The sequence below is a fragment of the Cherax quadricarinatus genome, chromosome 2 (genome assembly GCF_038502225.1).
Source record: "Cherax quadricarinatus isolate ZL_2023a chromosome 2, ASM3850222v1, whole genome shotgun sequence".
Lineage (NCBI taxonomy): Eukaryota > Metazoa > Arthropoda > Malacostraca > Decapoda > Parastacidae > Cherax > Cherax quadricarinatus.
The window spans coordinates 33,982,668-34,007,703 of NC_091293.1; the positions used below are offsets into that span (position 1 = coordinate 33,982,668).

Genomic DNA, 25,036 nt, shown 5'->3' on the forward strand with positions numbered 1-25,036 from the left:
ACTTACAAACAAATACCGAAACATTCAACTAGTGGGCTATGAAAAACAGAATTATTTGTAGTGGTGATGAGCTTGATCACCATTAAAAATGCAATTAAACCATCTCATAAAATGAAAAAAAAGCATTGTAAGACATTTGAAAATAATAATGTTAAGCGAGTTTTTGTCTCAAGAACACAATATGGCTAATGCAGCTAAAATCAGGAAACTAAACAAGAGAAGTTACATTATTGGTGGTATTATTCAAATCACTTGTGAACTCGCTTATAGTGTCCATAAACTCTCTCTCTCTCTCTCTCTCTCTCTCTCTATATATATATATATATATATATATATATATATATATATATATATATATATATATATATTCAACAAGTCGGCCGTCTCCCACCGAGGCAGGGTGACCCAAAAAGAAAGAAAATCCCCAAAAAGAAAATACTATCATCATTCAACACTAACATCACTTGCACAAAATCACTGTTTTTGCAGAGGTGCCCATAATACAACAGTTTAGAAGTATATACGTATAAAAATACGCAATATATCCCTCCAAACCGCCAATATCCCAAACCCCTCCTTTAGAGTGCAGGCACTGTACTTCCCATTTCCAGGACTCAAGTCCGGTTATATAAAATAAACGGTTTTCCTGAATCCCTTTACTAAATATTACCCTGCTCAAACTCCAACAGCTCGTCAGGTCCCAAATACAATTTGTCTCCATTCACTCCTATCTAACACGCTCACGCAGGCTTGCTGGAAGTCCAAACCCCTCGCCCACAACACCTCCTTTACCCCCTCCCTCCAACCCCTACCCTGCCTTCCTTCCCCTACAGATTTATACACTCTCCATGTCATTCTACTTTGATCCATTCTCTCTAAATGACCAAACCACCTCAATAAAGCCCCTTCAGCCCTCTGACTAATACTTTTATTAACTCCACACCTTCTCCTAATTTCCACACTCCGAATTTCCGGCATAATATTTACACCACACATTGCCCTTAGACAGGACATCTCCACTGCCTCCAACCGCCTCCTCGCTGCAACATTTATAACCCAAGCTTCACACCCATATAAGAGTGTTGGTACTACTATACTTTCATACATTCCCTTCTTTGCCTCCATAGATAAAAATTTTTTGCCTCCACATATACCTCAATGCACCACTCACCTTTTTTCCGTCATTCTATGATTAACCTCATCCTTCATAAATCCATCCGCTGACACGTCAGCTCCCAGATATCTGAAAACATTCACTTCTTCCATACTCCTCCCAAAATTGATATCCAATCTTTCTTTATCTAAATCATTTGATACTGTCATCACCTTACTCTTTTCTAAGTTCACTTTCAACTTTCTACCTATACACACACTCCCAAATTCGTCCACTAACATTTGCAATTTTTCTTTAGAATCTCCCATAAGCACAGTATCATCAGCAAAAAGTAACTGTGTCACTTCCCATTTTGTATTTAATTCCCCATAATTTAATCCCGCCCCTCTCGCGAACACCCTAGCATTTACTTCTTTTACAACTCCATCTATAAATATATTAAACAACCATGGTGGCATTACACATCCCTGTCTAAGACCTACTTTTACCGGGAAGTAGTCTCCCTCTCTTCTACACACCCTAACCTGAGCCTCACTATCCTCATAAAAACTCTTTACAGCATTTAGCAACTTACCACCTATTCCATATACTTGCAACATCTGCCACATTGCTTCCCTATCCACTCTATCATATGCCTTTTCTAAATCCATAAATGCAATAAAAATTTCCCTACCTTTATCTAAATACTGCACACATATATGCTTCAATGTAAACACTTGATCTACACATCCCCTACCCACTCTAAAACCTCCTTGCTCATCCGCAATTCTACATTCTGTCTTACCTCTAATTCTTTCAATAATAACCCTGCCATACACTTTTCCTGGTATACTCAGTAAACTTATTCCTCTATAATTTTTACAATCTCTTTTGTCCCTCTTCCCTTTATATAAAGGGACTATACACGCTCTCCGCCAATCCCTAGGTACCTTCCCCTCTATCATACATTTATTAAACAAAAATACCAACCACTCCAACACTATGTTTCCCCCTGCTTTTAACATTTATGTCATGATCCAGTCAGTTCCAGCTGCTTTACCCCCTTTCATTCTACGTAATGCCTCACGCACCTCCCCCACGAAGATGGTATACCTCCCTGGCCAGTGCATGAAATTACCGCCTCCCTTTCTTCGTCGACATTTAAAAGTTCCTCAAAATATTCTCGGCAACTACCCAAAACCTCCATCTCCCCATCTACTAACTCCCCTATTCTGTTTTTAACTGACAAATCCATTTGTTCCCTAGGCTTTCTTAACCTGTTTAACTCCCTCCAATTTTTTTTCTTATTTTCATTAAAATTTCTTGACAGTACCTCTCCCACTCTATCATCCGCTCTCCTTTTGCACTCTCTCACCACTCTCTTCAGTTTCTTTTACTCACCATATACTCTACTCTTCTTATAACACTTCTGCTTTGTAAATAACTCTCATAAGCTACCTTTTTCTCTTTTATCACACCCTTTACTTCATCATTCCACCAATCACTCCTCTTTCCTCCTGCACCCACCCTCCTATTACCACAAACTTCTGTCCCACATTCTAATACTGCATTTTTAAAACTATTCCAACCCTCTTCAACCCCCCCACTACTCATACGTGCACCAGCCCACCTTTCTGCCAATAGTTGCTTATATTTCACCCGAACTTCCTCCTCCCTTAGTTTAAACACTTTCACCTCCCTCTTACTTGTTGTTGCCATTTTCCTCATATCCCATCTACCTCTTACTCTAACTGTAGCTACAACTAGATAATGATCCGATATATCAGTTGCCTCTCTATAAACGTGTACATCCTGGAGCCTACCCATCAACCTTTTATCCACCAATACATAATCTAACAAACTACTTTCATTACGTGCTACATCATACCTCGTATATTTCTTTATCCACTTTTTCATAAAATATGTATTACTTATTACCAAACCTCTTTCTACACATAGCTCAATTGAAGGCTCCCAATTTTCATTTACCCCTGGCACCCCAAATTTACCTGCTACTCCCTCCACAACATTTTTACCCACTTTAGCATTAAAATCCCCATCCACAAGTACTCTCACACTTGGTTCAAAACTCCCCATGCATTCACTCAACATTTCCCAAAATCTCTCTCTCTCTCCTCTATACTTCTCTCTTCCCCAGGCGCTTATACGCTTACTATAACCCACTTCTCACATCCAGCCTTTATTTTACTCCACATAATCCTTGAATTAATACATTTATAGTCCCTCTTTTCCTGCCATAGCTTATCCTTCAACATTATTGCTACTCCTTCTATAGTTCTAACTCTATTAGAAACCTGTGGCCTAATCCCATTTATTCCTCTCCACTGAAACTCTCCCAACCCTTTCAGCTTTGTTTCACTTAAAGCCAGGACATCCCGCTTCTTCTCATTTTTCACATCCACAATCATCTCTTTCTTATCATCTGCACAAGATCCACGCACATTCAGACTTCCCGCTTTGACAATTATCTTCTTATTATTCTTTTTAGTAATTATTACAGGAAAAGGGGTTACTAGCCCATTGTTCCCGGCATTTTAGTTGACTTTTACAACACGCATGGATTATGGAGGAAAGATTCTTATTCCACTTCCCCATGGATATAAAAGGAAAAGTAATAAGAACAAGAACTAAGATAAAATCAAAGAAAACTCAGATGAGTGTGTACAAATAAACGTGTACATGCATGTTTAGTGTGACCTAAGTGTAAGTAGAAGTAGCTGTAATCTTGCATATTTATGAGACAGACAAAAGACACAAATAATCCTACCATCATGTAAAACAATTACAGGCTTTCGTTTTACACTCACTTGGCAGGACGGTAGTACCTCCCTGGGCGGTTGCTGTCTACCAACCTACTACATATATATATATATATATACATGTATATATATATATATATATATATATATATATATATATATATATATATATATATATATATATTATATATATGAAGTAATCGTCAATAAAACATGTTAATCGCTGAAAAATACCTCGGAATATACTCTGGAACGAAGAAGAAAGAAATACCATATAATATTTACATGGAAAATTCTTGAAAATGAGTTCCTCAGTATGCACACTTCGTTAACAACTTCGCAAAGTGACAGATATAAAATGAAGTGTGGAATAAATCGACTAAAAAACAAATGTGTCATAGGCTTAATTTGAATATATTATATCAACATCCATGGTCCAAGTTTCGCATTGGCCTTCTATCAGCAGAGATGAGAAATACTATTGGTAAAAGGGAAACCACACTACTGCCTTCTCAAAGGATGTGATGACAGTGTAGGCCTACTAGGCACTAGAACCAGCACCAGCAACCTGGTTGACCAAGTAGTTAACAGAAAAATCTTTCCTGGCCAAAGCATGTCAAAGGTTACCAGGTAGTGTGTTGTGACGTCATTGGAAGGATGAAAGGAGCTTCGGAACACCACCTACCAGCTGTAACATGTGATTCCCGCAACCTCTCCTCCGATTCGTAATCTAGCATTTTTAGCATACATGGACACCTAAGTAAAAACACAAAAAGAATATAAATGTAACGTTATTTTTTTATGGAGCTTTTCAAGATAATTTCTTTGTATGTTATTTAGAATACTTTAGGCTATTTCGTTAAATTGTTAATGTTTTATTAGCTAATATTTCGGCGAGTAGGTATTGCCAGTGTAAGAGTAAACGGTAAATTATAATCGTATTTGCTATGTTATAACTACGTGTTTTAGATTTATCTGGAAAAAATCAATTATGCTGTGATTTTATTATTCGTCTTTGTATGTGTAAAATACTACTTATATATGTTAACTTACTAACTCTACAAATCTCAGGACAAACTAGAATCACAGCAACACTGTCCTCAGGCAGTTACAATCCCTAACACGGAGCTGGCAAGCCTTTTATATGCGTGTCTGGGGCTGGTACATGAAAAACATTTGTTGGCACACGGCTTGTACTGGAAGGAACACGTTTCTCGAGAGGTCAGAAACCAAAGAGATTTTAATGAAGTTTGTTTCAGTTAGTTACTGCTGATTTTGAGATTTCAGGTTATTGTTCAACATGGAAAAAAACACTCTGTAGTGGGCAGCTGATTAAGGTATCATGGCAAACATGTATGTCTGTCTTTTTTCATGGTTTTCCAGAAAAGGAAAACTGCATTATAGATGTGCTAACGAGTAGAAACTCACTGAAAAATTTAATATTAAAGATGGAAACAAACATAGCATACGAAATTTTTTTACATAATTTTAGTAAATTTATAATGTATAAATTTCAATAATGTAAATACTGTGTAAAATGAGCTGCTGGTGATTGAAATTTAATTTTCGAGTAATAAAGAACCAGCAGCCGCGGAGAGAGGGGGGAGGGGGGGGACGCCATAATGTAAAAATAGGGAAAGACTGGTCACTATAATAGTCGAATCGGACATCATTGGGACAAAATTTGAGTGGAGTGGCCTCATACGACAATTAAATAATAATCGGCTTGATAAAGCTCCTGGAGAGCGAAACGTTGCCATAATAAAAATGTCACATTAGCTGCACTTGTGTCCTTTTACTTTACAATTAAATATTGCAGTAATGTCCCCCAATAAAGATTTGTAACAAAATTTGTGTGAAACCACTATAATAGAGTGGTAAGATTGGAGAAATTAGAGGACGACGCCGGTGGGTTCCCTGCATCATTCACTGACAGGCTTTCATTGTATTGTACACGAGTAAGATTTGTAGGCAAAAGTTGGCGTTAAGGAACCTGAAGAAGTTATGAAAGTTGTAACCAAGGTAGTTAGTGTAATTTCTGTGCGTGCTTAAAAAAATGAATGGCAATTTCAGAATTTATTGAGCGAGGTGAATTCGGTGTACACAGGGCTACGTACTTATATACAGCAATGTTCGTTGGCTTAGCCGAGGTTATGTCCTTAAACGATTACCTGAGTGTTTGCAATTCTTCTGTTTTTGACAAATGAAATATTTTCTTGTCAAGAATTATCTGACGTTATGTAGATTTGTACTTTGATATTTTAAACTTACACAAAATTACAGTGATCTGAGGAAACATTTCAATGTTACGTTTGATAAAATAAAAAAACCCTGAAATTATATTTCAATTTTTAAGTGTAATATCAACAATGACACTTATTTCTCAAACCTAAAAGACACATGACTGATCTTGAAAATCACGAGAAAACAGACACTCAGCGCCTTTAAATGTAATCTGCGAGCTTCACTGATTCAGCTGCTGATCATTGAATTAATTTAAAGATTTACTAAGTTCGGATTATTTGAAGAAACTTCAAAATTCATGAACTGTGCAAAGAGCAGCATTATATGAATTGAACTTTGGATAATTTTGAGATACAAATAAATGATTTACAAAGCAGTTCAATTTGGAGGCAACATTTTGTCAACTTAAGAGCAGAAAACATTGAGAGATCAGTTAGTGACCGGACTGGAAAACATAAAGTTCCATGACTCTGGAATCCTATTCATGAAACTCTTGACTGTCTTAAAAGATTTTCAGTGGCAGTATTAACAGTATTTTTTTTTGCATACTCAGGTGAGTCATCGTTTTCTGTGACGAGCTTTGTCAAGTCTAATTATCATTTCACTTTCATATTTCATATGTAGCTTATAGAGTACAATATTATTTATAAATGATGTTATTTTATCCACTGTCTTTTTGAAAATATTGATATCAATAACTTTTTGAACAGACTTTCTAAAATCCTGTCATTCATTTTGACTTCTCTGATATACTTTTGAAAATACTACAACAAGGAAAACACCTATCTAAGCATTGAGATTCCTCATTTTCAGTGAAATACAGGTATACATAATTATTGCTTCTAGCTAGTTAATTTTACTTTTTGTGAATTACCGGGTATAAATAACATGTAATTCCTCAAGGTGTCCCATTTAAAAAAAATTCAGAAAAATTATTGGTTGCTTAAACTGACTTTTAAAACTGATTTCAAGTATTTTGTTCTTTTTCTCCATAATAATAATAATAATAAAATTTAATAAAAATTCCCACTGGTTCGGGAGTTTTTTCAAAAAATTGTAGCCAGTTTTAAGAAAAGATGGTTCGGCTACTTCCTGTATCTACGGATGTATCTAGGGGTCATAGGACTACAATAATTGGTTAATATTCATAGGAAATATATGTATATTAGGGAAAAATTACTTGCTTCAGATTGATTCTATTTTTCCTAGTAGGAAGAAATGTCATTTCTTTAGCGTATGAAACAGTGATGATGTCACTTTGCATTCTTCTTCATTCTTAAGTCACGTCCCTTTTCCTGCAGATCTAAGTGAATATCACTTTTTACACTCCATTAATCATAAGTTTGATTTCGGTTTCTTTCTGTGTTATCAGTATCTTTCGTTAAATTCGGTTATACTAAAACTCGGTTTCTGTCCTAATGCATTTAAGCAAATATTTCCAGCTTTATTATGAAAAAAATATTCTACTTAAAAAATTATTGCTCTCAAGAACTTGTGAGTTCGATGACCTTTCATCCTACATTTCGGTGTCGTAATTTTCACTTCGCAGTCACATCTCAGAGGTGTCTGTGTTGGCAACGAATCTAAAACGAGAACGATCTTACTGTTCATTTGTCTGTCTCACAGACATTGTGTAGAATTGCCACATTATATGTTCTATAACAACTGTTGTCTTAAGTCATTCAAGAGGCGTCTATGTAATTATCTTCCCGACAAAATTTTATTTGTTTAATTTATCCAGCTTTGAAAAAAAATATGAGCGAGCTACTTTGCTTTGGCTATGAAATATTTTGTGTTGATAAACGCATTGCGTAGATAAGCTATCACAGGGTAATGTAGCTGGAATGGTGGAAACCTGGAAGCTGTAAAGGATTCGAAGCACCTGGGAGCAGCGCCTCCTAACGGTGACAATGAAAAGTAGAAGTTGTGAGAAGAGCAATGAGCCGGAGGTGCTCCAAGAGCCTTGATGAATGGAAAACAATTAGTGTAGGATGGGCAAGAAGTCTGCGTGATGGAGTGCTTGCTGAAGTGCCTCTTCCTAATGGATGCTAAACATTTATTTTCCTGAGCACAGATAAGTGGAAATGGAAGGCAACAGAGATGAATAAACTACCAACATAAGTTAAAATTAAAAATATATAAAAACTAGGAGTAAATATGTGAAAAATAAAATATATGATAGAACGCATTCATTCAAAAGCTAAGTAGAAATGGATGACAAAGTACATTGACAAGGCAGATAGCTAGCTACGATCAAATTAAATCTAATTCAGTATATATAGTTAAAATTAAAATATCTTGGAGAGTTTATAATACTGTACATATAATATGTGAGCGAGAAGGAATGGAGAATAATTAGGTATGTAAAGTGAAGTAAACTGCCTAGCTTATGGATATGGGTAAAATAAATTGAGTGACGACTTAGAAAATTTAAACCCGGGAGAGATGACTGGAGACTGCATGTTATGCGAATACTTTGTTAAATACTGAAGTACAAATACTGTCATAAATTTCACCTGATAAATTCTTTAAATATATATATATATATATATATATATATATATATATATATATATATATATATATATATATATATATATATATATATATATATATATAGGGGGATAATATATATATATATATATATATATATATATATATATATATATATATATATATATATATATATATATATATATATATAAGGGGATAAAAGAGAGTGCAAAAATTATAGGGGGATAAGTCTGTTGAGTGTACCTGGTAAAGTGTATGGTAGAGTTATAATTGAAAGAATTAAGAGTAAGACGGAGAATAGGATAGCAGATGAACAAGGAGGCTTTAGGAAAGGTAGGGGGTGTGTGGACCAGGTGTTTACAGTGAAACATATAAGTGAACAGTATTTAGATAAGGCTAAAGAGGTCTTTGTGGCATTTATGGATTTGGAAAAGGCGTATGACAGGGTGGATAGGGGGGCAATGTGGCAGATGTTGCAAGTGTATGGTGTAGGAGGTAGGTTACTGAAAGCAGTGAAGAGTTTTTACGAGGATAGTGAGGCTCAAGTTAGAGTATGTAGGAAAGAGGGAAATTTTTTCCCAGTAAAAGTAGGCCTTAGACAAGGATGTGTGATGTCACCGTGGTTGTTTAATATATTTATAGATGGGGTTGTAAGAGAAGTAAATGCGAGGGTCTTGGCAAGAGGCGTGGAGTTAAAAGATAAAGAATCACACACAAAGTGGGAGTTGTCACAGCTGCTCTTTGCTGATGACACTGTGCTCTTGGGAGATTCTGAAGAGAAGTTGCAGAGATTGGTGGATGAATTTGGTAGGGTGTGCAAAAGAAGAAAATTAAAGGTGAATACAGGAAAGAGTAAGGTTATGAGGATAACAAAAAGATTAGGTGATGAAAGATTGAATATCAGATTGGAGGGAGAGAGTATGGAGGAGGTGAACGTATTCAGATATTTGGGAGTGGACGTGTCAGCGGATGGGTCTATGAAAGATGAGGTGAATCATAGAATTGATGAGGGAAAAAGAGTGAGTGGTGCACTTAGGAGTCTGTGGAGACAAAGAACTTTGTCCTTGGAGGCAAAGAGGGGAATGTATGAGAGTATAGTTTTACCAACGCTCTTATATGGGTGTGAAGCGTGGGTGATGAATGTTGCAGCGAGGAGAAGGCTGGAGGCAGTGGAGATGTCATGTCTGAGGGCAATGTGTGGTGTGAATAAAATGCAGAGAATTCGTAGTTTGGAAGTTAGGAGGAGGTGCGGGATTACCAAAACTGTTGTCCAGAGGGCTGAGGAAGGGTTGTTGAGGTGGTTCGGACATGTAGAGAGAATGGAGCGAAACAGAATGACTTCAAGAGTGTATCAGTCTGTAGTGGAAGGAAGGCGGGGTAGGGGTCGGCCTAGGAAGGGTTGGAGGGAGGGGGTAAAGGAGGTTTTGTGTGCGAGGGGCTTGGACTTCCAGCAGGCATGCGTGAGCGTGTTTGATAGGAGTGAATGGAGACAAATGGTTTTTAATACTTGACGTGCTGTTGGAGTGTGAGCAAAGTAACATTTATGAAGGGATTCAGGGAAACCGGCAGGCCGGACTTGTGTCCTGGAGATGGGAAGTACAGTGCCTGCACTCTGAAGGAGGGGTGTTAATGTTGCAGTTTAAAAACTGTAGTGTAAAGCACCCTTCTGGCAAGACAGTGATGGAGTGAATGATGGTGAAAGTTTTTCTTTTTCGGGCCACCCTGCCTTGGTGGGAATCGGCCGGTGTGATAATAAATAAATAAATATATATATGCAATAAGATCACAGTAAACAGGTGATTTCAGAATATGCAAAACAACAACTCTGAAAGAATAGAGAAATTCCAAGCGCTTTCGTGGCTACTCACATTATCAAGGAACTATGAAAGTAAAGCATCCAAGGAAGCTATATAAGGGGTCTGCCCAACACCTCACTATCAGATCCCACAACGGTTAAACACCTGACGCACGCCGACCCAACTGGACAGGTCCTTTGCACAACTCACCAACAAACTATTCTACCCAAGAAAATTTTAAAATTATTATTTGTCCAGTGTATTATTAAATTCTTCCCAAATTCTATTAATTATAAATGGATCTAATTTATATAAACCAAAGGAAATATTCATATTATTGTCAAAACTGCTTTTTATGAAACAAGATTCAATTATATTCCTGTCGACCATGGACTTGCTTGATACTACTTTCTCAACTTTTTGAAAATCAATTGGATGGTTAAAATCTCTTACATGAATAAATAGAGCATTGGAATCTTGTCCAGTTCTAATGCTATATTTTTTTATTTATTATTATCACACCGGCCGATTCCCACCAAGGCAGGGTGGCCCGAAAAAGAAAAACTTTCACCATCATTCACTCCATCACTGTCTTGCCAGAAGGGTGCTTTACACTACAGTTTTTAAACTGCAACATTAACACCCCTCCTTCAGAGTGCAGGCACTGTACTTCCCATCTCCAGAACTCAAGTCCGGCCTGCCGGTTTCCCTGAATCCCTTCATAAATGTTACTTTGCTCACACTCCAACAGCACGTCAAGTATTAAAAACCATTTGTCTCCATTCACTCCTATCAAACACGCTCACGCATGCCTGCTGGAAGTCCAAGCCCCTCGCACACAAAACCTCCTTTACCCCCTCCCTCCAACCCTTCCTAGGCCGACCCCTACCCCGCCTTCCTTCCACTACAGACTGATACACTCTTGAAGTCATTCTGTTTCGCTCCATTCTCTCTACATGTCCGAACCACCTCAACAACCCTTCCTCAGCCCTCTGGACAACAGTTTTGGTAATCCCGCACCTCCTCCTAACTTCCAAACTACTAATTCTCTGCATTATATTCACACCACACATTGCCCTCAGACATGACATCTCCACTGCCTCCAGCCTTCTCCTCGCTGCAACATTCATCACCCTATATTTATGTTGTTTTAATCTTAGTTCGAGATTTTTACCAGTTTGACCGTAATAAACTTTATCGCAAATTTTACAAGGAATCTTATAGACACATCCATCAGTATTTTGGGGAAAATTCTTTATCAAAAGTTTTTTTACTGTATCAAGATTTTTGAATACAACTTTAATATTAAAAGTCTTAAGAAGAGAAGGCATATCAACCAAGTTTTCATGGTAAGGGAAAACCAACGTATTTTTAGTTGAATAAGGCTGGTTGTCCCTTTTTGGATTGTAAAAAGTATTTCTAGCAACTTGAAAAGATTTATCAATTACATTTCTTGGGTATTTTAAATCATTACCTATTTCATAAATTTTGGGTATTTCCTCATCTATGAACTCAGGACTACAAATTCATAGATGAGGAACTTGCATTTTGGTAGCAAAGTGTTCAGCAAAGAGGTCCGCCTTCTCTTGACTACTAGTAGAGGTGGTCCCATCCTGTCAATTTAGAGGTGGAATGAGTTCATCAGGCAGATAACCTTGTCTGTCCTTGACCAGGGACCACCAGGTTTTGGAGCCTACCCTACCTGATGCTAGCTTTCTTTTAGTGTCCACCTCCCATTTAGCAATGGCCCACTTTTGAACGTCACCCATATGCCTACAGGCTTGAGTGTGCAAGTTCCTGTTATAGGTGTTAGGATGTCTCTTATACCTTCTCCATGCTTTGTACTTAGCAGTAGCAGCCTCTCTACAACGAAAGCCAAACCAAAGCTGATCTGTAGGCTTTGTCACATATTGCCGGTGAGGAATGTGTTCTTGTTGTAGATTAAGGATGTGTCCAGTGAAGGCTTTCACTTGGTTGTCAACATCCCCTTGGAGAAGAGCATTCCAATCGGTGGTGGCGAGCCCAGAGCAAAGGGCTGGTCAATTACCTCTTTCCCATAACCAGGTTGTGCGTGTGGACTCCTCACCTCGTTCTGTTGGGATCTTAAGTGTCGTAAAAACAGCCTTGTGGTCAGACGATCCAACGTAGCCGAGGGGTTGACAAGTGACTATGCCTTCTGCCAGATCACTCACTACTGGGTCAAGGGAGGAGCCAGAGATGTGAGTAGGGAAATCAACGAAGTTTCTCATGTCAATTCCTCAAGAAGGTCATCAGAGTCCCTCTGTATAAGGTGTTGGTTGAGGTCACCAACAATTATGATATGTTAACAGTTGTGTTGTAGCAGAAGGGAGTCAATATTTTCCATTAGGAAGTTGATGGGATCTGCATGCTGCCACTGAGGTCTGTACATTGCACAAGCTAGTGCAGAGGTACTAGTGTTTATGCATAGCTTGAAGAACATCATTTCAAGATGTGTAGGGGTGGCAACATCAATGTGCTGGGCATGAACACTTTTAGAGAAGCACACAGCAACACCTCCTCCTTGCCCTTGCCTGTCTCTTCTCATCCATGAGGTGTAGCCAGCAATTCTTGCAAAATTTTCTGGAGTCCTGTCATCCAAAAATGTTTCAACAACAGCTATCATGTCGGGACGTCGACTGTTCACAAAACTATGTGTGAGCTCTCCAACATTAGTAATGAAACCTCTAATGTTGACCGACAGGTTGCTGATAGACTGGCTCCTCATGATGTGGTCAGCTTGAGGTGGTGGGTGTGTAGGGCATGTAAGGTGCCTGCCCTTGAGAGAGGTAGGGTACTGAGGCAGCTGCAGGGATGTAGGTCTGTGGTCTTGTTTAAGGCACAATACCACCTGCTGTGCTGGGATAGGAGTAGCTGAGTGGGTGACGTGTGAGTGTGTTCACCAATTCAGAGATCCTGATGGTTTGTTCTGAGAACAGGTCTCTAAACAGGTGGTCCCGTCTATCAAGTTCCTTTTTCTTCTGACATTGGTCCTCCTGATGTCCTTTCTTGTAGCAGTAATTGCACCTGGTATCTCGCAGGCAGTTGTTGGAGGTGTGCCCCTTCCGGTGACAGCGAGAGCACAGCCTAGGTGCCTGGGAGGGTGGACTATGATTTGTTGCACCTCCTGTGTTTTGCAGATTTGTCCTCAGGTTCTGCCGCTGGAACTGTGTTAGTGGAGGGTGAGATGGCTGTAGATGTTTCCTCCTCCACTTCCTCCTCCACGTCCTCTTCCACGTCCTCTGCCCCGTCTTCTACCAGTTCTGACAGATGTGTCCCTGCTGTTCGTACTTTGGCGCAGTAGGTGATCAGGTGAAGTGATAGTTCCCTGATTATTAACTGCACCAATCTCTGGTGGAGAAACTCCTGACTCAGAACTTGCTGATGAAGCACTGCTACCAGATTCTGGAAGTGTCGGTACGTGTGCTGACAGGTGTAGGATCAGAGATGGTATGTGCACTGTCAAGTGGACTGGCAGTGGCTGAAGCAGAGATGCCAGGTGTAGGAGAAATAACAGATCCAAGGCTTTCTTCGTTGCTGGAAAGAGGAATTGTTCCCTCTGTGGTGGTCAGAGGAATTGTGTTAGAATTCCCAAAGGTAGTGTTTTGAACTCTGTCAGTCTGTGGGACCTTAGCGATGACAGCTTTGAACTGCTTATACTTCACAGTAACTGTTGTCTCTTTATAAATACGATAATGATGTGAATTTGGTAATGGTATTCAATACTGAGAAGTATATGTATTGCAAAACGTTTCGCATACACAATACGCTTCTTCAGTCGAATACAGAAAAGGCAGGAGCAGCAACAGAGATGTAAAGACGATGTAATCAGTCCACCACCCTCGAAGACGTAATTTTTTGATGTGGTCAGTCTCTCTGCCTGGAAAACAATTCTGCTCCATAGTCTGGAAGAATGTGAAGCTGATGGACTGATTGTATCGTCTGTACATCTCTACTGCTTCTGCTGCCTCCTCTGTACTCGACTGAAGAAGTCTACTGTGTAGGCGAAACGTTTCGAAATAAAGATACCTTACTATTGCGCATGTGTCTTACTAATGATCGTGTTTTTTCTTTAGTTCGTGCTTTCACATACCCACTCTCGTCATTCAACTTGTATTCCATTATCTTTTACTGTAGTTGCCACATATCAGCCGCTCCTTATAAATATGCACACGTAAAATTCTACTCGTTAATCCTTTTTCTACCAGTCAAGAGTCAGAAAAATTCTGTCACTGCTCACTACATCATTTCTCATAAACATATTTATCCTTTTTTCTTCAATGAAATTTGTATTACCTATTACAAAGCCTTTATCTATGCATAATTCAATTAAAGGCCCCTATTATTATTTTCCTTGGTACCCCAAGAATACAGTACCTAATTTGTCTTATGTCAATGTCTCTCACTTTAGAGGTTAATCACAACATTAAAACTCCAAAAAGATTAATTTAAAATCTACCAAAGTCTCTCTCTCTCTCTCTCTCTCTCTCTCTCTCTCTCTCTCTCTCTCTCTCTCTCTCTCTCTCTCTCTCTCTCTCTCTCTTTTCTTTTCTTTTTTTTTTTACACAGGGTTTGACAAGGTAAAGGATCCCTTGCTTTATTGACAAGCTATTTACAGGTAAAGGATTATTAACTTTATTGGCAAGCTAAGAGCTGTTACCTACATCAGCTCATTTGAAAGCATTTTTTGTTATGAGACATACAAGTAGGGAACAGGATGAAGTTGGACCCATCTGTGGGCCAGCATTTTCATTTGATCAACTGATTTTATCTCGTTGACATCATTATGCTGTACGAATGTATTCCATACTCGAGTCATCCTGGGTATATATGATCTCAGATCTCAAATCTCAAATCTCTCTGTCTCTGTCTCTGTCTCTCTCTCTCTCTGTCTCTGTCCCCTTTAAATGTAAAACATCTCTCACCTACTGATAAAATAACACATACTATATCCCACTTCTCATGTTCCGCTTTTATTCTAGTTCACATAACTCTTGAATTTAAACATTTTCCATATTTAATCATTTAATATTACTACTGCCTATTTTTAGCTCAAATTCTCCCAGATTCACCCGATTTAACCTCATTTGCACCTCCCCAGAGAAATTCGCCCACTCTTCTTAGCCTTGCTTTGCTCAGTGCTTGGATATCCAGCTCCCTTTCCGTCATAACGTTAAAAGTTAGTTATTTTCATCATCAGTACTACGGACACGCTCATTCAAACTGCCTGACTTTAAAATTTCCTTTGTCTTTTAAATAACTGAAACAAGAACGAGTCACTTGCCGCTTGCTTCTGGGATTTTAGTTGCTTGCAGTGACACCCATTGCAGACACACACCGACAGGCATGGAAGCTCAGCCTCTCTAGGATCACCAAGCACAGTCACCCTCAGAGCCCCCTCAGCCCTTTACTGACCCCCCTTTCAACCAAGCATAATAAAATAAAACAAACCATTCCAGCCAGCACAAATACCATCCTCATAGCAGCCTCTCACTAAATCTCTCTCACCCCCCCCCCTTCCTTGCACCAGCCCATCTCACCCTTCTGACCCATGGGCAAAGAACAAGGATTCAAGAACCTATGACCAGAAATAAAATAATGGTAAAAAAGGCTGAAAGTATGTTACACCAATGAAGATGGAATGGCAAATCAGTGAGGAGTAGCACTAACGAATCGTGGAGGGATGCCCAGACATCATAATACTCACGGAGAAAAAGTTTAGAGAAATGATAGCAGATAAGATTTTCCCGACTAGCTATGATATTCTGAGGAAACACAGAATTAACAGAGGAGAGGTAGCACTGCTCATCAGAAAGCACTAGATTTTATTATTTACACAAATCAGTTTTGCAGGCTAATAGCTATTTTCCTATCTCAGCTCATTTCAAAGCCCAGCCCTCTCTGAGGTATACTCCCACCACCCCAGGATGCCACCCACAACAATCATCTAACACCCAGGTACCTACTTACTCTTAGGTGAACAGGGACAGCAGGTGTAGGAAAACTGTCCAACGTTTCCACGCACCCCGAGGATCGAACCACGGACAAGATGGGTGGAATGGACAGAGGGAAAGCAGATGACTACATAGTAAGCAAACTTAAGACTGTGGGTCCCAAGGTAGTCATAGCAGTGATATACGACCCTCCACTAAATAGGAAGAGGCCAAGACAAGAGTTTGATGGAAGCAACAAAGCAATTGTGGATAAACTGCCTGAAGAGGCCAGTGCAAACCTACGAACTATCAGTCATGGAGAACTTTAACCACAAGAATCTTAAGTGGGAAAAACCTAGAGCCACATGGGGGATCAGTAACATGGAGAGCTAAGAAACTGGAGGTGACATTGTAGAACTTGATGAACCTACATGTTCTGTACAGAACAAGAGAGAGAGAGGAGAGAATGAGCCAGCAAGGTTGGCCCTTGTATTCACCTGAGTGGTTCCGATATAAACGGATATTACATATGAAAGGCCCATCGGCGCATGTGATCACGTGGTTCTGAGTCTCTAATACCTAGTGGAATTAACAGTGGAGAGTGAAACAGCATATGAAGGAGGGGAGAAGCCACACTTTAAGAGAGGGGACTGCACAGACATGAGGCACTTCCTGTATGAGGTGCAGTGGAGGTATAGAGAGGCGAAAGTCAAAAGAGCTAGAGCATGGAAAGAGTATAAAAGGCAAAAAAAAAAAAATAAAAACTCAGGAAAACGAGAACTGGAGCCGAAGAGCCTGAAACGAGTATTCATGGAAAAGAAAGGAGGCTGAACATCAATTTGAGAATGACACAGCATCAAAAGCCAAATCTGACCTAAAGTTGATAAAAAGACACATGAAGAGTAAAACAACAGTCAGATACCAGGTAATCAGACGGGAGGAGGGAGGGGAGCTCACAAAGAATGACCAGGCAGTAGATGAAAAGCTCAGCACACGAGATTTTGGGAGGTGTTTTCAGAGGAGACAGAAAGGCTTTCAGCAATCAGGGGCAGGAGAGTGCATCAATACACACAACTGGTGAGGAGGTGAAGAAACTGATAGGTGAACAGGTTGCCACAAAGGCAGATGGAAACAGATAATATCTCTCCTCGGGGCCTGAGAAAGGCACTGTGTGTGCCGTTATCAAACAGGACAACTGGTAGAGATATAAAATATAAAAAAAAACTGGTAGAGGTGTGGAAGGCAGCAAATGTATCCCAATTTTTAAGAAAGGAGGCAGACAGACAGCAATAAACTACAGACCAATGTCATTAATATGTAGAGTATGTAAAGTTGTGGAGAAGGTTATCAGGAGAAGGGTAGTGGAGCATTTAGAAACTAGTTGACTCATACATGACAACCAGAATCGCTTCAGGGATGGAAAATCCTGTGTCACAAACCTACTGCAGTTCTACGTCAAGTTAAAAGAAGTAAGATAGGAGAGAGGGATGGGTAGATTGTATTTTCTTGGAGTGGAAGATGACTTTTGATACAGTATTGCTGAAGAAATTGTTACAAAAGTTAAAGGAAAGGGTAGGAATAACAGGAAAACACTGCAAAGGACAAGGAATACCTCTAAGGAAGAAAAGAACGAGTTATATTCCGTGACGAGGAGTCGGTATGGGTGCACGTGACGAGTGAGGTTCAACAAGGATCAGTCCTAGCTCGGGTACTTGTTTATTGTATATGTGAATGTCATACAAAAATGGATAGAGTCACAGATGTCCCTGTTCGCAGATAATGTGAAACTAATGAGGAGAAAACATAAGGACGAAAACAAGGCGACACAGTTATCTGGACAGACTGCAATCCTGGTCCAGCAACTGGTTCCTTGAGTTTAACCCCCACCAAATGCAAAATCATGAAGATTAGGAAGAGCAAAGAAGACCGCAGAGTTCAGTCTAGGGTGCCAAAGACTATAAATCTCACTCAGGGTAAAGGATCTTGGGGTGAGCATAATACCGAGCACATCTCCTGGGACTCACTTCAACCAAATAACCGCTGCAGCATATGGGGGACTAGAAAACTTAAGAACAGCGCTCCAACACCTTAGTAAGGAATCTTTCAGGACTCTGTACACAGTGTACGTCAGGCCCATACTGGAGTATGCAGCACCAGTTTAGAACCTACACCTGGTCAAGCACGTAAAGAAATTAGAAAAAGTGCAAAGGTTCCCAACGAGACTAGTCCCGGAGCTAAGGGACATGTCCCATGAGGAGAGGTTAAGGGAATTCGATCTGACGGCGCTGGAGGACAGGAAAGAGTGGGAGGGAGAGTGACACGGTGGACAGTGACAGGATGTTCCATAGACGGGACACAGCAACTGGAAGCTGAAGACTCAGATGAGTCACAAGGATGTTAGAAAGTATTTCTTCAGTCATAGAGTGGTCAGGAAGTGGAATACTCTGGAGAGTGATGTGATGAAGGCAGGTGTGATAAACCTCATGAAGCAGGGAGAGAGCGAACCTACTAGCAACCAGTGAATAGGCGGGGCCAGGAGCTATAAATCGACCCCTGCAACCACAATTAGGTGAGTAAGCACATACACACACACACACACACACATACACACACACACACACACACACACACACACACACACACACACACACACACACACACACACTTGATAACGACATACAAAATACTGCGTGGAATAGACAAGGTGGAAAGAGAGAAGATGTTCCAGAGAGGGGACACAGAAACAAAGGGTCACTCTTGGATGTTGAAGACTCAGATGAGCCACAGGGATGTTAGGAAGCAGTTCTTCAGTCATAGACTGGTCAGGAAGTGGAACAGTCTGGCGAGCGATGTAGTGGAGGCAGGTACCATACATAGCTTTAAGACGAGGTATGATAAAGCTCATGGAGCAGGGAGAGAGAGGACCTAGTAGCGTTCAGTGAAGAGGCGGGGCCAGGAGCTGAGTATCGACCCCTGCAACTACAATTAGGTGAGTACACTCATACACACACTCGCTGAGGTGGCCAGAAGGGCCCACACGGATTGGGCAAATTTAATAGTTTTGAGTCATTGCAGTCATAAGGAGAATGACTGAGGAAACCTGGAACCACACAGGAGACCAGATATACGGAGGGCTAAGATGATGGAGGCGGTACTGGAAAAACCTCATGCATCAACATGATAGGGAAACTACCGGACAGAGAGGAGAGAGGAGAGGATCAACCAGCAAGGTTGGACCTCATATTCACCTTGAATAGTTCAGATATTGGAAATATCACACATGAAAGGCTACTCGGAGCTAGTGATCACGTAGTCCTGAGCTTTGGATACACTGTAGAGTTAACAGTGTAGACCGAAGAAGCACGAGGTGGACGGGAGAAGCCAAACTACAAAAGAAGCGACTGCACAGGCATGAGGCAATTTGTTAATGAGGTGCAGCTGGGAAGAAAACAAGAGGGAAAGACAGTAAATGAAATGATGAAACCTGTGACAACAAAGTACAGGAAGGCAGAGAATATTGTACCCAAGGGCAACAGACACAATAGGAAAAGCAGAACTAGCTCTTGTTCACCTGAAGGGATACAAAGGCCAAACCTAAGTGCGCTAGAACATCTAAAACGTATAAAAAACAAAGGACCCAGGAAAATAAGGAGATGAACCGAGGAGCCAAAAACGAATATGCACAGATAATGAGGGAGGCCCAGCGGCAATACGCGAATGATGTAGCATCGAAATCCAAATCTAACCTAAAGCTGTTGTACAGCCACATCAGGAGGAAAACAACAGTCAAGAACCAGGTGATCAGGTTGAGGGCAACTACCTAAGGTGTGGAAGGCAGCAAATGTAGTCCCAGTTTTTAAGAATGGAGACAGACTATACTATACATGTCAGTGATACTGACATGTATAGTATGTAAAGTCATGGAGAAGATTATCAGAAGAGTGGTGGAGCACCTAGAAAATAGTTAACTTATATATGATAACCAACGCGGTTTCATGGAGGAGAAATCCTGTATTACTAACCTATCGGACTTTTCGACAAAGTAACAAAAGTAAAGCAGAAGAGTAAGGGGTGGGTAGACTATATTTTCTTGGAATGTAAGAAGGCTTTCGACAGAGTTCCACCAAAGAGACTGGCTGAGAAACTAGAGGAGCAGGCAGGAATAGCAGGGAAAATACTTCAGTGGATCAAGGAATACTTAACATGAAAGAAACAACGTGTGTTGGTACGTGACGAAGTGTCAGAGTGGGTGCATGTGTCGAGTGGGGTTCCAGAAGGGTCAGTCCTAGGTCCGGTGCTGTTTCTAGTATATGTGAATGACATGATAGAAATGATAGATTCAGAATATCCCTGTTCGCAGACGATGTGAAGCTAATGTGGATAATACAAAAGAACGAGGATCAGGTAACCCTACAAGGAGATCTGGACAAGCTGGAAGCCAGGTCCGACAAATGCCTCCTGGAGTTTAACCCCAGCAAGTGTAAAGTCATGAAGTTTGGGGAAGGACAGTGAAAACCGTAGACGGGGTACAGCTTAGGAGTTCAAAGGTTGCAAAACTCACTCAAGGAAAAAAATCATGGGGTGAGCATCATACCGAGCACATCAGCGAAATAACTGCTGCAGCATAAGGGCGCCTGGCAAACCTAAGAACAATGTTTCGACATCTAAGTAAGGAGTCATTAAAGACACTGTATATTGTATACTATTTTTTTATTTTTTATTATCACACTGGCCGATTCCCACCAAGGCAGGGTGGCCCGAAAAAGAAAAACTTTCACCATCATTCACTCCATCACTGTCTTGCCAGAAGGGTGCTTTACACTACAGTTTTTAAACTGCAACATTAACACCCCTCCTTCAGAGTGCAGGCACTGTACTTCCCATCTCCAGGACTCAAGTCCGGCCTGCCGGTTTCCCTGAATCCCTTCATAAATGTTACTTTGCTCACACTCCAACAGCACGTCAAGTATTAAAAACCATTTGTCTCCATTCACTCCTATCAAACACGCTCACGCATGCCTGCTGGAAGTCCAAGCCCCTCGCACGCAAAACCTCCTTTACCCCCTCCCTCCAACCCTTCCTAGGCCGACCCCTACCCCGCCTTCCTTCCACTACAGACTGATACACTCTTGAAGTCATTCTGTTTCGCTCCATTCTCTCTACATGTCCGAACCACCTCAACAACCCTTCCTCAGCCCTCTGGACAACAGTTTTGGTAATCCTGCACCTCCTCCTAACTTCCAAACTACGAATTCTCTGCATTATATTCACACCACACATTGCCCTCAGACACGACATCTCCACTGCCTCCAGCCTTCTCCTCGCTGCAACATTCATCACCCACGCTTCACACCCATATAAGAGAGTTGGTAAAACTATACTCTCATACATTCCCCTCTTTGCCTCCAAGGACAAAGTTCTTTGTCTCCACAGACTCCTAAGTGCACCACTCACTCTTTTTCCCTCATCAATTCTATGATTCACCTCATCTTTCATAGACCCATCCGCTGACACGTCCACTCCCAAATATCTGAATACGTTCACCTCCTCCATACTCTCTCCCTCCAATCTGATATTCAATCTTTCATCACCTAATCTTTTTGTTATCCTCATAACCTTACTCTTTCCTGTATTCACCTTTAATTTTCTTCTTTTGCACACCCTACCAAATTCATCCACCAATCTCTGCAACTTCTCTTCAGAATCTCCCAAGAGCACAGTGTCATCAGCAAAGAGCAGCTGTGACAACTCCCACTTTGTGTGTGATTCTTTATCTTTTAACTCCACGCCTCTTGCCAAGACCCTCGCATTTACTTCTCTTACAACCCCATCTATAAATATATTAAACAACCACGGTGACATCACACATCCTTGTCTAAGGCCTACTTTTACTGGGAAATAATTTCCCTCTTTCCTACATACTCTAACTTGAGCCTCACTATCCTCGTAAAAACTCTTCACTGCTTTCAGTAACCTACCTCCTACACCATACACTTGCAACATCTGCCACATTGCCCCCCTATCCACCCTGTCATACGCCTTTTCCAAATCCATAAATGCCACAAAGACCTCTTTAGCCTTATCTAAATACTGTTCACTTATATGTTTCACTGTAAACACCTGGTCCACACACCCCCTACCTTTCCTAAAGCCTCCTTGTTCATCTGCTATCCTATTCTCCGTCTTACTCTTAATTCTTTCAATTATAACTCTACCATACACTTTACCAGGTACACTCAACAGACTTATCCCCCTATAATTTTTGCACTCTCTTTTGTCCCCTTTGCCTTTATACAAAGGAACTATGCATGCTCTCTGCCAATCCCTAGGTACCTTACCCTCTTCCATACATTTATTAAATAATTGCACCAACCACTCCAAAACTATATCCCCACCTGCTTTTAACATTTCTATCTTTATCCCATCAATCCCGGCTGCCTTACCCCCTTTCATTTTACCTACTGCCTCACGAACTTCCCCCACACTCACAACTGGCTCTTCCTCACTCCTACAAGATGTTATTCCTCCTTGCCCTATACACGAAATCACAGCTTCCCTATCTTCATCAACATTTAACAATTCCTCAAAATATTCCCTCCATCTTCCCAATACCTCTAACTCTCCATTTAATAACTCTCCTCTCCTATTTTTAACTGACAAATCCATTTGTTCTCTAGGCTTTCTTAACTTGTTAATCTCACTCCAAAACTTTTTCTTATTTTCAACAAAATTTGTTGATAACATCTCACCCACTCTCTCATTTGCTCTCTTTTTACATTGCTTCACCACTCTCTTAACTTCTCTCTTTTTCTCCATATACTCTTCCCTCCTTGCATCACTTCTACTTTGTAAAAACTTCTCATATGCTAACTTTTTCTCCCTTACTACTCTCTTTACATCATCATTCCACCAATCGCTCCTCTTCCCTCCTGCACCCACTTTCCTGTAACCACAAACTTCTGCTGAACACTCTAACACTACATTTTTAAACCTACCCCATACCTCTTCGACCCCATTGCCTATGCTCTCATTAGCCCATCTATCCTCCAATAGCTGTTTATATCTTACCCTAACTGCCTCCTCTTTTAGTTTATAAACCTTCACCTCTCTCTTCCCTGATGCTTCTATTCTCCTTGTATCCCATCTACCTTTTACTCTCAGTGTAGCTACAACTAGAAAGTGATCTGATATATCTGTGGCCCCTCTATAAACATGTACATCCTGAAGTCTACTCAACAGTCTTTTATCTACCAATACATAATCCAACAAACTACTGTCATTTCGCCCTACATCATATCGTGTATACTTATTTATCCTCTTTTTCTTAAAATATGTATTACCTATAACTAAACCCCTTTCTATACAAAGTTCAATCAAAGGGCTCCCATTATCATTTACACCTGGCACCCCAAACTTACCTACCACACCCTCTCTAAAAGTTTCTCCTACTTTAGCATTCAAGTCCCCTACCACAATTACTCTCTCACTTGGTTCAAAGGCTCCTATACATTCACTTAACATCTCCCAAAATCTCTCTCTCTCCTCTGCATTCCTCTCTTCTCCAGGTGCATACACACTTATTATGACCCACTTCTCGCATCCAACCTTTACTTTAGTCCACATAATTCTTGAATTTACACATTCATATTCTCTTTTCTCCTTCCATAACTGATCATTTAACATTACTGCTACCCCTTCCTTTGCTCTAACTCTCTCAGATACTCCAGATTTAATCCCATTTATTTCCCCCCACTGAAACTCTCCTACCCCCTTCAGCTTTGTTTCGCTTAGGGCCAGGACATCCAACTTCTTTTCATTCATAACATCAGCAATCATCTGTTTCTTGTCATCCGCACTACATCCACGCACATTTAAGCAACCCAGTTTTATAAAGTTTTTCTTCTTCTCTTTTTTAGTAATTGTATACAGGAGAAGGGGTTACTAGCCCATTGCTCCCGGCATTTTAGTCGCCTCATACGACACGCATGGCTTACGGAGGAAAGATTCTTTTCCACTTCCCCATGGACAATAGAAGAAATAAAAAAGAACAAGAGCTATTTAGAAAAAGGAGAAAAACCTAGATGTATGTATATATATATATGCATGTGCGTGTCTGTGAAGTGTGACCAAAGTGTAAGTAGGAGTAGCAAGATATCCCTGTTATCTTAGCGTGTTTATGAGACAGAAAAAGAAAACCAGCAATCCTACCATCATGCAAAACAGTTACAGGTTTTTGTTTCACAGTCATCTGGCAGGACGGTAGTACTTCCCTGGGTGGTTGCTGTCTACCAACCTACTACCTAATTGTATACGTCAGGATGATATTAGAGTATGCAGCAATTTTATGAAATCCATACCTAGTCAAACACGTCAAGAAATTAGAGGAAGTGCAAAGGTTTGCAACAAGACTAGTCCCGGAGCTAAGGGGTATATCCTACGAGGAGAGAGTAAAGGAAATCAACCTGATGACACTGGAGGACAGGAGGGATAGGGGGGACATGATAACGACATATAAAATACTGAGAAAAATGGGCAAGGTGGCTAGGTAGAGAATATTTCAGAGATGAGACAAAGCAACAAGGGGTCACAGCTGAAAGATGAAAACTCAGGTGAATAACAGTGATATTAGGAATTATTTCTTCAGTAATAGAGTTGTCA

The 25,036-nt window shown here is 40.3% G+C and overlaps 1 protein-coding gene across 2 annotated transcripts in view; it reads left to right on the forward strand.

Annotated features, from left to right (window-relative positions):
- The window catches only part of LOC128691331 (neuronal acetylcholine receptor subunit alpha-7), a 278,069-nt gene that overhangs the window by 2,626 nt on the left and 250,407 nt on the right, over positions 1 to 25,036 (forward strand). The window lies entirely within an intron of this gene.